Here is a 13,978-nt window from a genome sequence, read left to right on the forward strand (position 1 = left end):
GCATCAGCGAAAACCCAGCACAGCTGAAAACAAACAAAATTATTAAAAAAATTAAAAATCCTTTTTGTTAACTGCTTTTATTTTCTTCGTATGTTTTAAAATATAAACTTCATTGAAGCATTTCATATGTACAGAAAACGCACAGATTAAAAGAGTATTTCTCAATGAATTTCACAAACCGAACACGTCACTAGCACCATAGAGGTCCCTCTTACGTCCCGTTCTAGTCATCATTCAGCCAAGGTTGACAGCTATCCTGACTTCTAATTCCACAGATATGTCTCTTTTTGAACTTTAGGTAAAAGGGACACATATATTTTATTAAGCCAGGGTTCTTTCACTAAAAATTAGGTTTGTGAACTGTGAACACATTTTTACATGCAGTAATAGTTGTTCATTCTCACTGTATATAGTATTCTATTGAATGAATATACCATAGTTTTAAAATTCATTCCACTATTCATGGATATCTCGGTTGCTTCCAGTTTGGGGATATTTTTAATGATGCTTTCTAAGGGCATTGTGAAACCTACCTTTCGGTGAACATATGTAACAGATTTCTGTTGGGAACATACCTGGGAGTGAAACTGCTGGCTCATAAAGCACGTATGTATACTTTCAGGCTTAGTGGGTCCTCTTTTAGGCACCTGGCATTTTAATCAGTGCTTATTTTATATCTCCTCTCCCTGCTTCCAGGATCTTACTCTTTCATTTGATCTCATACAACAAACCGCACTTAGTTTTGTTAAAAACAGAATCGATCATGTTTGTTTCAAAACATTCTGTGATTTGGAAATGTCATTCATAACACTGTCACAATCAAGGTCTTTCCTCTTTGGCCTTCATCAATCGCTTACTCATTTAACAAGTAAAGTTCCCAGCCTTGAAGCACCTCAAATCTGATAGGGACACACTAAAACAGTAATAGCAAAGTAAGACATCTTAGAGCCAAGTTCTGGAGAACCTAGAGGATATGGGAAGACTTAAGAAGGGAGGAATTTTATGAGCTGGTGATAAGAAAGAATGGAGAGAGAAGAGGAAAAGAACAACAAACTGTAATGAAAAAGCATGAGTCCAAGGAGAAGGGAAGCACGTTTGATGAGACAACTCCATGGGGTACTGTGGTGACAAGCCACACATGGGGCTGGAGCATAGACTGGAGCAGGGTTCTGAAGGGCCCATACAGTGTCCAAACCTTACCCTGTAAGCCTCAACTTCTCAATAAATATGACGCATCCTACTGGTGAGCAAGCTGCTTTTAGGTGGTAATAAGTGAAGGCACTTCAATCTAATGGTTTGGAGAATTTAAACGTGCATTACTAGTTTTCCGGTTAATGTAGGGAGATAAAGTTCCACTTTAAATAAATGTGCCTAAGCAAAACAAAAGTGAGCTGATTTAAGGAAAAAATTAAACACTTATATAGGTAAGACATGGGGGGAAATTATAAAGGCAGTAAGAAATGACTGGCACTGGAAACTAACATAGAACTAGAGGCAGTTTTAAAATAGGGGAATGATGCAGTCAGATGTGTCTTTCACAAAGACAGTTGTTGCATACAGGCTACTCAGTCTCTGGCCTCATTTACCTCACTCTCCTGCATCCCTCTTGCCATAGACAGTTCTCCAGAACAGGCTCGTCTTGTCCCACAACCCTGGCTTCACAGCATATCTAGGTGATTGGGCAGTGAACTCCAAAGCCTGACTGCCTAGATTTGGTCCCCAGCTCTCTACCTGGTAACCTGGCTGGTAGCAGGCTGATAACCTGGGCAAACTGTCTTTCTGCTTTGTTTGTCACCTCACTGGGTTGTAATGAGGACGTGAAATGTGCCTGGCATTCAACAGGTACTACAGCACATACATATGTGTTAATTTATATGATGGGTTTTATCTGCCATAAAATATACCCTCCTTTCTATGCCTTGCAAACCCTTGTCCATTTATTCAAACTCCAGCTGAAACCAAATGTCCATCAACAGATGAATGGATAAACAAAATATGGTATATCCATACAGTGGAATATTTTCAGTTATAAAAAGGAATGAAACATTGATATATGCTACAACACAGATGAACCTGGAAAACATACAGGCTCACTGGAAAAGATCCTGATGCTGGGAAAGACCGAAGGCAGGAGAAGGGGACCACAGAGGATGAGATGGTTGGATGGCATCACTGACTCAATGGACATGAGTTTGAGCAAGCTCTGGGAGTTGGTGATGGGCAGGGAGGCCTGCTGTGCTGTAGTCCATGGGGTTGCAAAGAGTCAGACACAACTGAGCAACTGAACTGAACTGGGAGACATCAGTTGTCCCCACTGGAGTGTAAGCAGCCTGAAAGGCAGGGAGGGTAGGTGATTCATCTACAACTCCTTAGAATTTATCAGAATGACCAGTACCTACTAGTTGCTCCAGTCCATGCCTGCTGATAGAGTAAGTAGAACCTTACCATTTGCGGGAAAAGCAGACTCGGAGAATACTTAATGTCCCCAAGTGTCCAGGCTCTAAAGTACCAACCCAGTGACTAAAGATCTTATGCCCTCATGCGGGGGCCCAACCCCTGTTGAGTATTAAGACTGTGTACAAAACAGCATAAAAAGCCCTTTCTTTTGCCATCGAGATTGAAACAAGCTTAGACTTGGATTTCTTTTTCTCTCCTGTCAACTAGGCTTGTTTGTGCCCAGCAAACATGCAAATCCTGAACTTAGAGATTGTTGGAACAATGACAATCTCTGCTCTGATAATCATTGACCTGCCAAAGCCGTTGTTAGTAAAGGCAGGTACAATTCTAAGATCCTGGCAAGGAAGCCACACTGTGGGTGAATGCATGTTATGAAGTAAACACAAGTCGCAGAAATCCTGCAAGCAGGACAGTGGTGAATGAAGTAGAGTTTCTTACATGAACGTTCCTTAGACTCAGTCTGCTAATCCTGCTGTCATCGCTGAGTTGGAAAAACAAGATGACGTGAAACATGTGAATTATCTGCAGTGTTTGGATACATTTCCATACCTCTTCTTATACCCACCTTCGTTTCAGAAGGTAGGTGTGAAATAGAAAAAAAAAAAAAAAATCAGAACATCAATTTAGAAGTCCTGAGTTAGACTGCAGGTTCCATGTGAACTTTTCCATGTGAGCCTCAGTGTCCACCTCTGTAAAATGGAGACCCCGAATATTTCAGGGACAGTGCAAGGATTAAGTGAGCTAACATGAAGGAAAGTAATACAGACTTCCATTTATGGTTCAAGGACAACTATGTGAAAAAGCACAAGCACATTATGCAAAGGTACAAAAAATTTAACAAGTAGGAACCCAGGTGAATTTTCCTTTTCAGTTTCCATTTTTATTTACTTTCTATAAATTACATGTTTTGCCTATGAGATAAAGTTCTATTTCTAAAGTTTCTTCCCGCCTCATCTCTTTCTGGGGTTAGGGATTCCCCCTCTAACTGGCAACTACCTGTTTTTCATATCTCTGAGTCTCTTTCAAGACTCAAGAATCATATCTACCTAGAGGGGTGGGATGGGGTGGGAAGTGGGAGGAAGGTTCAAGAGGGATGGGACATATGTATACCTGAGGCTGATTCATGTTGAAGTATGGCATATACCAACACAATATCGTAAAGCAATTATTCTTCGATTAAAAATAAATAAACTAAAACAAAACAAAACAAAGGAAGCACAGCTAATTCCAGAGCCAAACTGCCTGGCTTTGAAATCTGGTTCTGCCCTTACCAAGCAATGTAACCCTAGCCACGTTACTGGATCTCTCTGAAGCTCAGTCTTCCAGTCTGTAAAATGGAGATGATAATTGTATGTACCTCATAGCGTTTTTATGAGAATTAAATGAGTTCATCTTTGTAAAGTGCTTAGGATAGGACCAGGCATTTAACACATGCTATTCCCTGGTGGCTCAGATGGTAAAGCATCTGCCTGCAATGCGGGAGACCCGGGTTCTATTCCTAGGTCGGGTAGGTCCCCTGGAGAAGGAAAGTCAATCCACTCCAGCACTCTTGCCTGGAAAATCCCATGGACGGAGGAGCCTAATAGGCTACAGTCCATGGGGTCACAAAGAGTCGGACACGACTGAGCGACTTCACTTTCACATAAATGTTAAGTATATTAAAGGTCTCATCTATATGAGGAGTTTCCTAAGGTTCCCTCTTCCCCGCATACACCTCCTCAGGTTAAACTGATGCTACTGATCCCTAACAGCATCTAGAAGATTTCTCGGCACTCATTTTTAATGTTGTCAGTCTGTCTGTACTAGCCTACGAGCTCCTTTAAATCATATCTATTTTTATTTCTAGAAGATAAATGTATTTGACACAAATGTAATAGACACAATAAATGTACACAAAACAAATGGTTTTCAGTGAATCAATGGACAAATAAATAAATACCTCTATCACAAAAGTGGGGGAACCTGATTCGATCCCTGGTCAGGGAACTAGATCCCACATGCTGCAGCTAAAGACCTGCACACCACAGTGAAGACTGAAAGATCCCAAATGCAACAACTAAGATCCAGCACAACCAAATGAGTAATAAAAAGAACTGAGAGTATTGAGAGTGTTTCTTATTCATTTTGTATCTCTAATGCCTGACATAGAACCTTTTACTCCATGAATAAACGGCTGTAAGTTACTACTACTAGAAAGGCCAGCAAATCACATAGAATTTTGAAGGAGAGTTTTGGAAGCAAACTTGAAAACGCTGATTCTTGGGCAAAACCACAGATCATCTTAGGTTAACCGGGACAACTTTCCATCATAACAAAAATACCATAGATGTATATATCTACATTTCCAGTGCCACAAGAGGAACAGTGAAAATAATCAAGCATTCAGAAAAGTAAGATCATGGCATCTGGGCACATCACTTCGTGGCAAATAGATGGCAAAACAATGGAAACAGTGAGATACTTTATTTTGGGGGGCTCCAAAATCACTGCAGATTATGACTGTATCCATGAAATTAAAAGATGCTTGTTCCTTGGAAGAAAAGTTATGACCAACCTAGACAGCATATTAAGAAGCATTACTTTACCAACAAAGGTCTGTCTTGTCAAAGCTATGGTTTTCCCAGTAGTCATGTATGGATGTGAGAGTTGGACTATCAAGAAAGCTAAGCGCCGAAGAATTGATGCTTTTGAACTGTGGTGTTGGAGAAGACTCTTGAGAGTCCCTTGGACTGCAAGGAGATCCAACCAGTCCATCCTAAAAGAAATCAGTCCTGAATATTCATTGGAAGGACTGATGCTGAAGCTGAAACTCCAATACTCTGGCCACCATGCGAAGAACTGACTCATTTGAAAGGACCCTGATGCTGGGAAAGATTGAAGGTGGGAGGAGAAGGGGATGACCAAGGATGAGATGGCTGGATGGCATCACCGACTCAATGGAATGAGTTTGAGTAAACTCTGGGAGTTGGTGATGGACAGGGAGGCCTGGCATGCTGCAGTCCATGGGGTCGCAAAGAGTCGGATATGACTGAGAGACTGAACTGAACTGATAGGACACAAGCCTCTTCAGAACAGAAAGATGAAGACTGAGAAAGAAAAGGACTCATGTCAAAAGCATGACGGGTCAAGAGAGCCACGTGCAGGTAAATCCGCTACCTTGAGAAGCCTGAAAGTTAGCTTTAGAGGGAAGAAAAGTAAGCACTTCTTTAACACAACATAGTAAATTGTAGGGGCTTCCCTGGTGGCTCAGATGGTAAAGAATCTGCCTGCAATACAGGAGACCTAGGTTTGATCCCTGGGTCAGGAAGATCCCCTGGAGAAGGGAATGGTTGAGCCAGTTGATCTTAAGGGTAAAAGGAGGGAAATGGAGATAAGGTCCCTGGAATTTGAGAGCATTCACTGATCATGAATCCAAAATATGTGGAGTGTTGGATAATGGTATCTAGGGTTTGAATCTGACATTCAAAGAGTATAACTAGAAATTCACAAATTACACCATACAAAATATATCCTACGAAGTCTGCTAAAGACAGGAACAAAGGCCCTGATCTAACAGGGTATTTGTAGAGCTTTTGGGACCTTAAATGACCTGACCTAGCATAACACAAAAAGGTGTTCTTTGATTATAATTAATTTCTTATGGAAACTAGTTAAAAACTAAGCTTCCTTCAGCCAGGAACAACTGTAAACCTAAATGTATTTATTCTTTTCCCCTAAATCTATAGGACATCACATTCTGACCAAAAAGTTTCCTCAGAGGAAAATGTCAGCAAAATACATGAGGAACTTCCCTGGTGGTCCAATGGTAAAGAGATCGCCTGCCAATACTGGGCACACAGGTTTGATCCCTGGTCTGAGAGAATCCCACGTGCCTCGGGGCAACTCATGCACCACAACTACTGGCACCAAGCTCTAGAGCCTTAGAGCTGCAACTACTGAAGCCTGGGAGCCTAGAGCCCGTGCTCTGCAACAAGAGAAGCCACTGCATGGAGAACCCAGCACTCTGCAACTCGAGTAGTCCTCACCAGCCGTAACTAGAGAAAGCCCTTGCACAGCAACATAGACTCAGCATAGCCATAAATATAAATAAATAAGAATTTAAAATATAATAATAAAGGCAAGAACGCTATTTATTGTACAGACTGTAGTGGTTGTAGAGAGTAAAGACTCACCTAGAACAGGGTTTCCAAATCTTGGCACTACTGACTTTTGGGTCAGATAATTCTTTATTGTAAGGGGCTCTCTTGTGTGCATCAGGATGTTTAGACGCATCGTTGGCCTCTTCCAGAGATGCCAGAAGTGTTCCACCCCTCCCAGACTGTGACAATCAATAATATCTCCAGACATTTGCCAAATATCCCCTGGACAACAATCTCCTGCAGTGGAGAACCACTGGTCTAGAACCACCTTGCCCACTTAATTGCTCAGTTGTGTCCGACTCTTTGTGACCCTATGAACTGTAGACCACCAGGCTCCTCCATCCATGGGGATTCTCCAGGCAAGAATACTGGAGTGGGTTGCCATACCCTCCTCCAGAGGATCTTCCCAAACCAGAGATCGAACCCAGGTCTCCCGCATTACAAGCGGATTCTTTACCGTCTGAGCCACCAGGAGCCCAAGAACACTGGAGTAGGTAGCCTATCCCTTCTCCAGAGGATCTTCCTGACCCAGGAATCGAACCAGAGTCTCCTGCATTGCAGGTGGATTCTTTACCAGCTGAGCTACCAGGGAACTATATCAGTAATATTTAATCCCTCAAATGGGATTCAGAAATGGAGAATCAAGCCTGTAAGAACTTTGTAAGATTTGTTGTACAGGCCATATAACCTAGTTGTTTTCTTTCTGTGACTTAATGTCAGGGTGACTGCCCTTCTAAACCATCCCTACCCCCCATCCTCATTTACTCCCACCATCTTGATCTTCTCTTTAGAAATCCTATGAATAGCAACCTTTTATAGATTTGAACCTTGAAAGTAAAAAAACTTAAGAGAAATTTGGGGCTATGCAAAACATGTCTCAAATCTCCCCCGCCTTCTATCCAATTTTAAAGGCAAGGAAGCTGAAAGCCAATAAAATAAAATGCCATGTCCAAAGTCCCTAGTCTGTTAACCAAGGGCTGATCTTGGTAAGAAGACTGGTCCTGGTCCAGGGATTTTTCCCAAACCCAACTTCCTTCAGGAAGCCTTATGAGAATCTAAATCCCGACCACTATTCACCTTGAGCACACTGCTTGATCTGTTAATCCTTCATTTCCATATCTGCTAGATGAAGATCATGTATGTGTGCGTAGTCATGCAGTCATATCCAACTCTTTGTGACCCCGTGGACTGTAGCCCACCAGGCTCCTCTGTCCATGGGATTCTCCAGGCAAGAATACTGGAGTGGGTTGCCATGCTCTCCCCCAGGGAATCTTCCCAACCCAGGGACTGAACCCAGATCTCCCGCACTGCAGGTAGATTCTTTACCATCTGAGCCACTAGGGAAGCCCAGATGAGGATAATAGTAGGACCTAATTCTTACAGTTGATTCTGCTGATTAAATAAAGTCAAGCCTGGCATTACAGTAGGCACTCCTTAATGTCAGCTATTATTGTTAGCCATTATTATTTTCTGTTTTTAACTTTCAACTTCAAATATTTAGTTACAGATAGCTGTTATGCAATTACTCAAGTATAAGACTCTCCTTTTCTTTCATTGATTACTGTAGGTACACACATATATAATTTGTCATCAAAGTGTTTTCCTTATTAAAAACAAAACTAAAATAAATGTGAAATCTTCAGAGACTACATATCCTTTTGAGCAGTGACCCATCTGATGCAAAACCAAAAACCACACCATTTGTCCCAATTAAGCAACAATAAATTTTATTACACCTCATGGGCACCACTGGTGTTGACAAACCAGAATGAAAAGCTGCAGCCGTTGACAGTTTCTATAGCCGTGATTGCAAAACATTGTCCATTGTAACCTCCTCTCCTACCTCCACCCGAATGTAATGGTTTATGACTTTCTACAACATTTCTTTTTTGGACTAGAGTTTTCTATTGCTTCAGACAATATAGTGTTTTATTTCTACAAACTTGGAAATAGAAGCTCAATCTTCTTCTTTTTAGAAGAACCACTGGGAGGGGAGGAGTGCTTGCAGTGGTGGTATAGATATAGCTTCCAGCCCTCCAAGCTGCAAAGCCTCATGTCTTATTTGTCATCGGATTCCCAAGCGCTTGCTCTAGAAGCTCAAGAAATGGATCTGCTAGAGATGCAAGTCAGCCTTTCACAATGTAGTTTAAAGTGTGTCCGGGCTGGCTTCCAGTGTCCACCCGCATGCTAGGCAGCAGTGTTATGGACCCTTCGTCAAGTGAGGTAAAGAAGAGACAAGAAATACATTTGCATGTCCTAAATGGATCCATTTGTATGTGCCAATATTTACAGCATGAATTTGCATGTCTCTAAATGTGGTTGTACCTCACAAGGAAATCCACTGTAGTTCATGTTGTAATATTTTCATCTTTTATAATATGGAATGAGTTCATGCATGATCTACACTTACTTTTTCTATATTAAATATGCTATTTAATATAAATTCAATATATACTAAATATATCTTCTACACTAAATATATTAAATATAACATTTAATTCTTAGCATATTTATATTTATAATATAGTAGCATATCAATTGGAGGAGGAAATGGCAACCCACTCCAGTATTCTTGCCTAGAGAATTCTTGTCCCATGGACAGAGGAGCCTGGTGGGCTGCTGTCCATAGGGTCGCACAGAGTCAGACACGACTGAAGTGACTTGGCAGTAGCAGCAGCAGCAGCATATCAAATATCAAACATATAATACTGAAATATTAAATATATATAGGATTAATTTGAATTAGACAATTCTGAATGGCTGAAACTATACTTAAAATTTTTCAACATTAACCCACCCTAACCCATGCCCGCATTACAGTGTCTTATACACTGTGGATGGCTCATTTGTTAGAATACTGTTTAATTATGTGTGATATAAAGGTTACACTCTTTATCTATATTTGTTAATTTGGACACAGTGATAAAAAGAAATAATGAAATCCAAAATAGTGGCCTAAAATAAATGCCTCTCACTCTTGCTACAAGTGCTGGATACAAAAGGGAAACATCTCCTTGGGGTGTTTAACAGGCATCTCAGTGAACATTCCCCAAACGGAGCTCCTGGTTTCCCCAACTTCCCTTGAACCTGTTCTCCTTCAGTTCCTCACACCGAACCCAGTAACTTTAGCTAGAATCCTTATTCTTTCCCTCACCCCTACATCCAGGCCATCAGTAAGTCTTGCTGTTTCTTCAAGTCACTGACGAAACCCCTACCACAGCTGAACTGAGGCTGTAAAAAAAGGCAAGAAAGCGCACAGAAGAAATGGTGCCCAGCTGACCAGCATGACTCCACTTCCACTGCCCGCTTCCAAAAAGGAATCGTATCTGTCTGCCATGACAGCCTTCCTCCAATTCAGTCTTTACCTAAGAGTTATTATTTAACAAGCAAGTCCTTTCTTCACGGCTTCCCATTGAAACGGGGGTAACAAGCTCTGCTGAGGCTGAAGGGCCTGCATGCTCTAGGACTCAGTCCCACAACCTTACCTGTGCCTCCCTGCCCCTTGCTCCCAACACGGGGGCAACACTGGCCTCCTTTAAGTCCTTCAGCACGCCCAGCTTCCTCCAGCCTTAGGAACTGCATAAATGCTATGCCTTTAGCACCACATCACATCCCAGGGGCAGCCTTCTCAGGCCACTCCAGCTAAGAGTCCCATCTTCTATTGTCCAGTACCCCTCAGTTCCTTCAGAACACTGAATCCCACCCCAACCCCTAAAGAAAGCCCCACGAGGACAGAGAACTTTTGTTCTCCGCTGCACACCTAGTACCGGCATCTGGCACATAGCAGCTACTCAATAAATAACAGCTGAGTCTATGCCTACATAAGGAAAATAGGTTTTTTCAAAGTCTGCTTTAAACCCGTTTAATCCACATTCAGCTTTCCTGATGGCTCAGTGGTTAAGAATCTGCCTGCCAAGTATTCCATATTCATCTTTTTTTTAAAGTATACCTATTAACTAGGTCTATATTTTGATAAATTTTTCTAATTCATAAAGAATTACCACTAGCTCCACCTACATAGTATATTGTTTAAAAAAAAAAAGTTGCTCAGTCGTGTCCAACTCTTTGTGACCCCATGGACTGTAACCCGCTAGGCTCCTCTGTCCATGGATTTCTCCAGGCAAGAATACTGAAGAGGATAGCCATTCCCTTCTTCAGGGGATCTTCCCAACCCAGGGATCAAACCCAGGTCTCCTGCATTGCAGGCAGATTCTTTACCATCTGAGCCACCAGGGAGGCCCAGTATATTCTTAAACACAGATCTAACTGAACATTTACATGCTACTCATTCTTAATGTCCCATTCGGTACATATGATAAGTAATACAATGATTTGCAGAAAGTACTAGAAATATTAGCTGATTATTCAGGGTTTTTAAAAATTTTTTGAATGGTCCATTTTACTATCAGTTATGATGACAGTTTCCAAATCAACTTAGAAATGAAAAATATTTGGATAATTGTAAATCAGCCACAAGCCATGATCAACAACAGTCAAAAATAACTAAATCCACGATCTTCACGCACCTTCAGCAGAATTTACATACTATTTTTTCGTTTGCTAGTTTTTGGTTGTGCCATGCAGCTTGTGGGATCTTAATTCCCTGATTAAGGATGGAATCCAGGCCCCCTGCAGTGGAAGCACTGGGACCCTAACCACTAGACCACCAAGGAATTCCTGTTTTTTAACTGCAAAGAACCTTCCTGGAGTGTACACTCACCTTCAAGACCACTTCTAGGGACTTAACCTGGTGATCCAGCAGATAAGACTCTAAGCTTCCAATTCAGGGGACATGGGTTCAATCCCTGATCAAGAAACTAAGCTCCCACATGCCGCGTGGCACAACAACAACAACAAAAACCCTTCTAGGGTCCCCAAACCCAGTAGCCACAGGATCCCACCACCCATTGGGGAAGTTCTTTACAGAGTTACAAATCTAAAACTAACAGGAGGATACACAGAGGAAGCTGCACCTCCAAGCACCAAGAAATGCAGTTTTATTTAACTAAGGAAAATCGTGCAGAGGGACGGAATAAGTCATGGACTAGCAAACCAGTGCGGCAGATCAGATCGGAGAGTGTTGTGCCACTCAGTAAACGCAAGACCAGAATTTTGTAAAAGGTTCTGGAGAGATATTAACAACTCAATGACACTAGCACTCATCTCATGCCAGGTCAAGGGGAAATACTTAACTGAGCTCTGCAATTGAGAAAAGAATTGAGATGGAATCCTGTAGCCACAGTTGACATTTGGCAAAATCTCAAAGGTCTGGAGAAACAGCTAAAAAAAAAAAGTGCAAGTTGTCTTGACAGTTACTTTCAGAGCAATCATTAATTATAATTAAATGACAATAGAAGAAGTGATAAACAATATAGTAACATGAGTTAGTTAAGTGTAATTATCTGTAGGGCACGCAATTCACAAGACTGGTTCAAAACAGAGCTGTATGATTTTTATGGAAATCACAAAAAGATTGCCAAAGACTAGGCTTTGATTTGGAAACAGAAGTGCTGAAATGATTGCGCCATTCCCACACTTAGCTCTGCCTTGCTTGTTACTTAGTCACTGGCCTCCATCAAGGACTCATGGTGGCACAGAAAATAAAGAAACCAGAGAAACCAGAGAAGATATGGTAGCTTAACAGGAGAGGTCTGGGGAAAAAAAGCATGTTTATTCAGAAAGACATGCTTGTAGTTATATTTTGAGTAGAACACACAAGTAAGTACTACACTTTCAGTTGTACTTGTGCTGTGTAAGAGTCTGCTTTATTCACTTTATTTGAAAAATATTTATGGATTACCTACTCTGTGGCAGGGGCTTCCCAGGTGGCTCAGTGGCAAAGAATCCACCTGCCAGTGCAGGAGATGCAGGAGACAAGGGTTCAGTCCCTGGGTCAGGAAGATCTCCTGGAGGAGGAAATGGCAACCCACTCTAGTACTCTTGCCTGGATACTCCCAATGGCCAGAGGAACCTGACGGGCTACAGTCCAGGGGGTTGCAAAGAGTCGAGTGCAACTGAGCACACAAGCACTCTGTGGCAGACTCTGCTCTAAGATGCTTGACAAACATCAATAAATGATGTTCTAGTAGGGAACAGACAAACAATAAGCCACACAATCATAAAATATGCTAAAAAGTACAGTATTAAAAATAGAGCAGGGTAAGGAGAGAGAGCGCCAACATGAAGGAGGAATTGCTGCCCTTCCACAAAGGGAGGAACAATAAAGACGTGAAGGAGGTGGAAAAGTGGAGCTTGGATGTAGTTGGGGAAGACAGTTCAGGGAGAGACAGCAGCGAGTGCAAAGGCCAAGGAAGCATGAAGCTGTGGCTAAAGCAAAGCGATAATGGGGTGACTGATAGGAGATGAGATTTAAGAGGTAATGCGGACTTTCCTGACATTCCAGTGGTTAAGACTCTATGCTTCCCATGCTAGGGGCACGGGTTCAGTCCCTGGTCAGGGAAAGAAGATCCCACATGCTCTGCAGTGTGGCCAAAAGAAAAAGAGGTAATGGGACTAGAAATACAGTTCCTCGTTTGCTTTTGAGGGAGATGGAGAAGCTCTGGAAAGTTTTCAGCCGGGAAATAACATGATCTGACTGTTTTATGAGTCACTCTGGATACTGTGTCAAATACCAAGCGTATGGGATCAGGGCAAAGGTGGAAGCAGAGGGAAGAGAAAAGCAGATTCTGCTGTGCCACTGACAATTTCATTGATTAACTTTAGCCGACAGGGAAAAGACAAGACCCTTCACACCTTAGTAGGATGTGTGAGAACACAGGTGTCACCATTTGATTCAGGGTCTGTGTGGCTCATACACTTCCCACTGGGGGAGTGACTCCTAGGTCCCACTCTGGGAAGAGAGCTGGGCGAATATTCTAAGATTCCTGCCTTCCCAGCGTTGGTCTCAGCCACTGGGAGTGACTGAATATGGAGCCACTGCAGATAAAAGGCACAAATTCCAGGGCTCCTTAGTAGTAAGTAGTAGTTTCTGCTTACTCACTGGCACAACTACAAATAACCTGAGGTGGATCCTGGAACCCACAATACAGGGCAAAGAGCAAAGGAGGTACCTGGGACAAACTATTGTTTGCACCAGCTAGCTTGTTATTGGATTCCCTTTGCCCTGCAAATAGGATTTCACTGGAGGCAATTCTCTGAACACAAGTCTTCACCACTTGCCCTCCATCCGCTTAGCTGACAGTACACCAACAGCCGTACCAGAAACACCAACCACCGGGGCTCACAGAGCTGTGCACTCCCTCGATATTGTTCTTCCTTGGTGGATCTCTGTTCACTCTCCCTAGTTTTGAGAAAATGCACTTTTCCCTGATAATTATCTAATAAATTCCTTGTACTTTGAGAAAATACATTTTCCCCTTCTC

This window comes from Capricornis sumatraensis, chromosome 7, assembly GCF_032405125.1.
Source record: "Capricornis sumatraensis isolate serow.1 chromosome 7, serow.2, whole genome shotgun sequence".
NCBI classification, from domain to species: domain Eukaryota; kingdom Metazoa; phylum Chordata; class Mammalia; order Artiodactyla; family Bovidae; genus Capricornis; species Capricornis sumatraensis.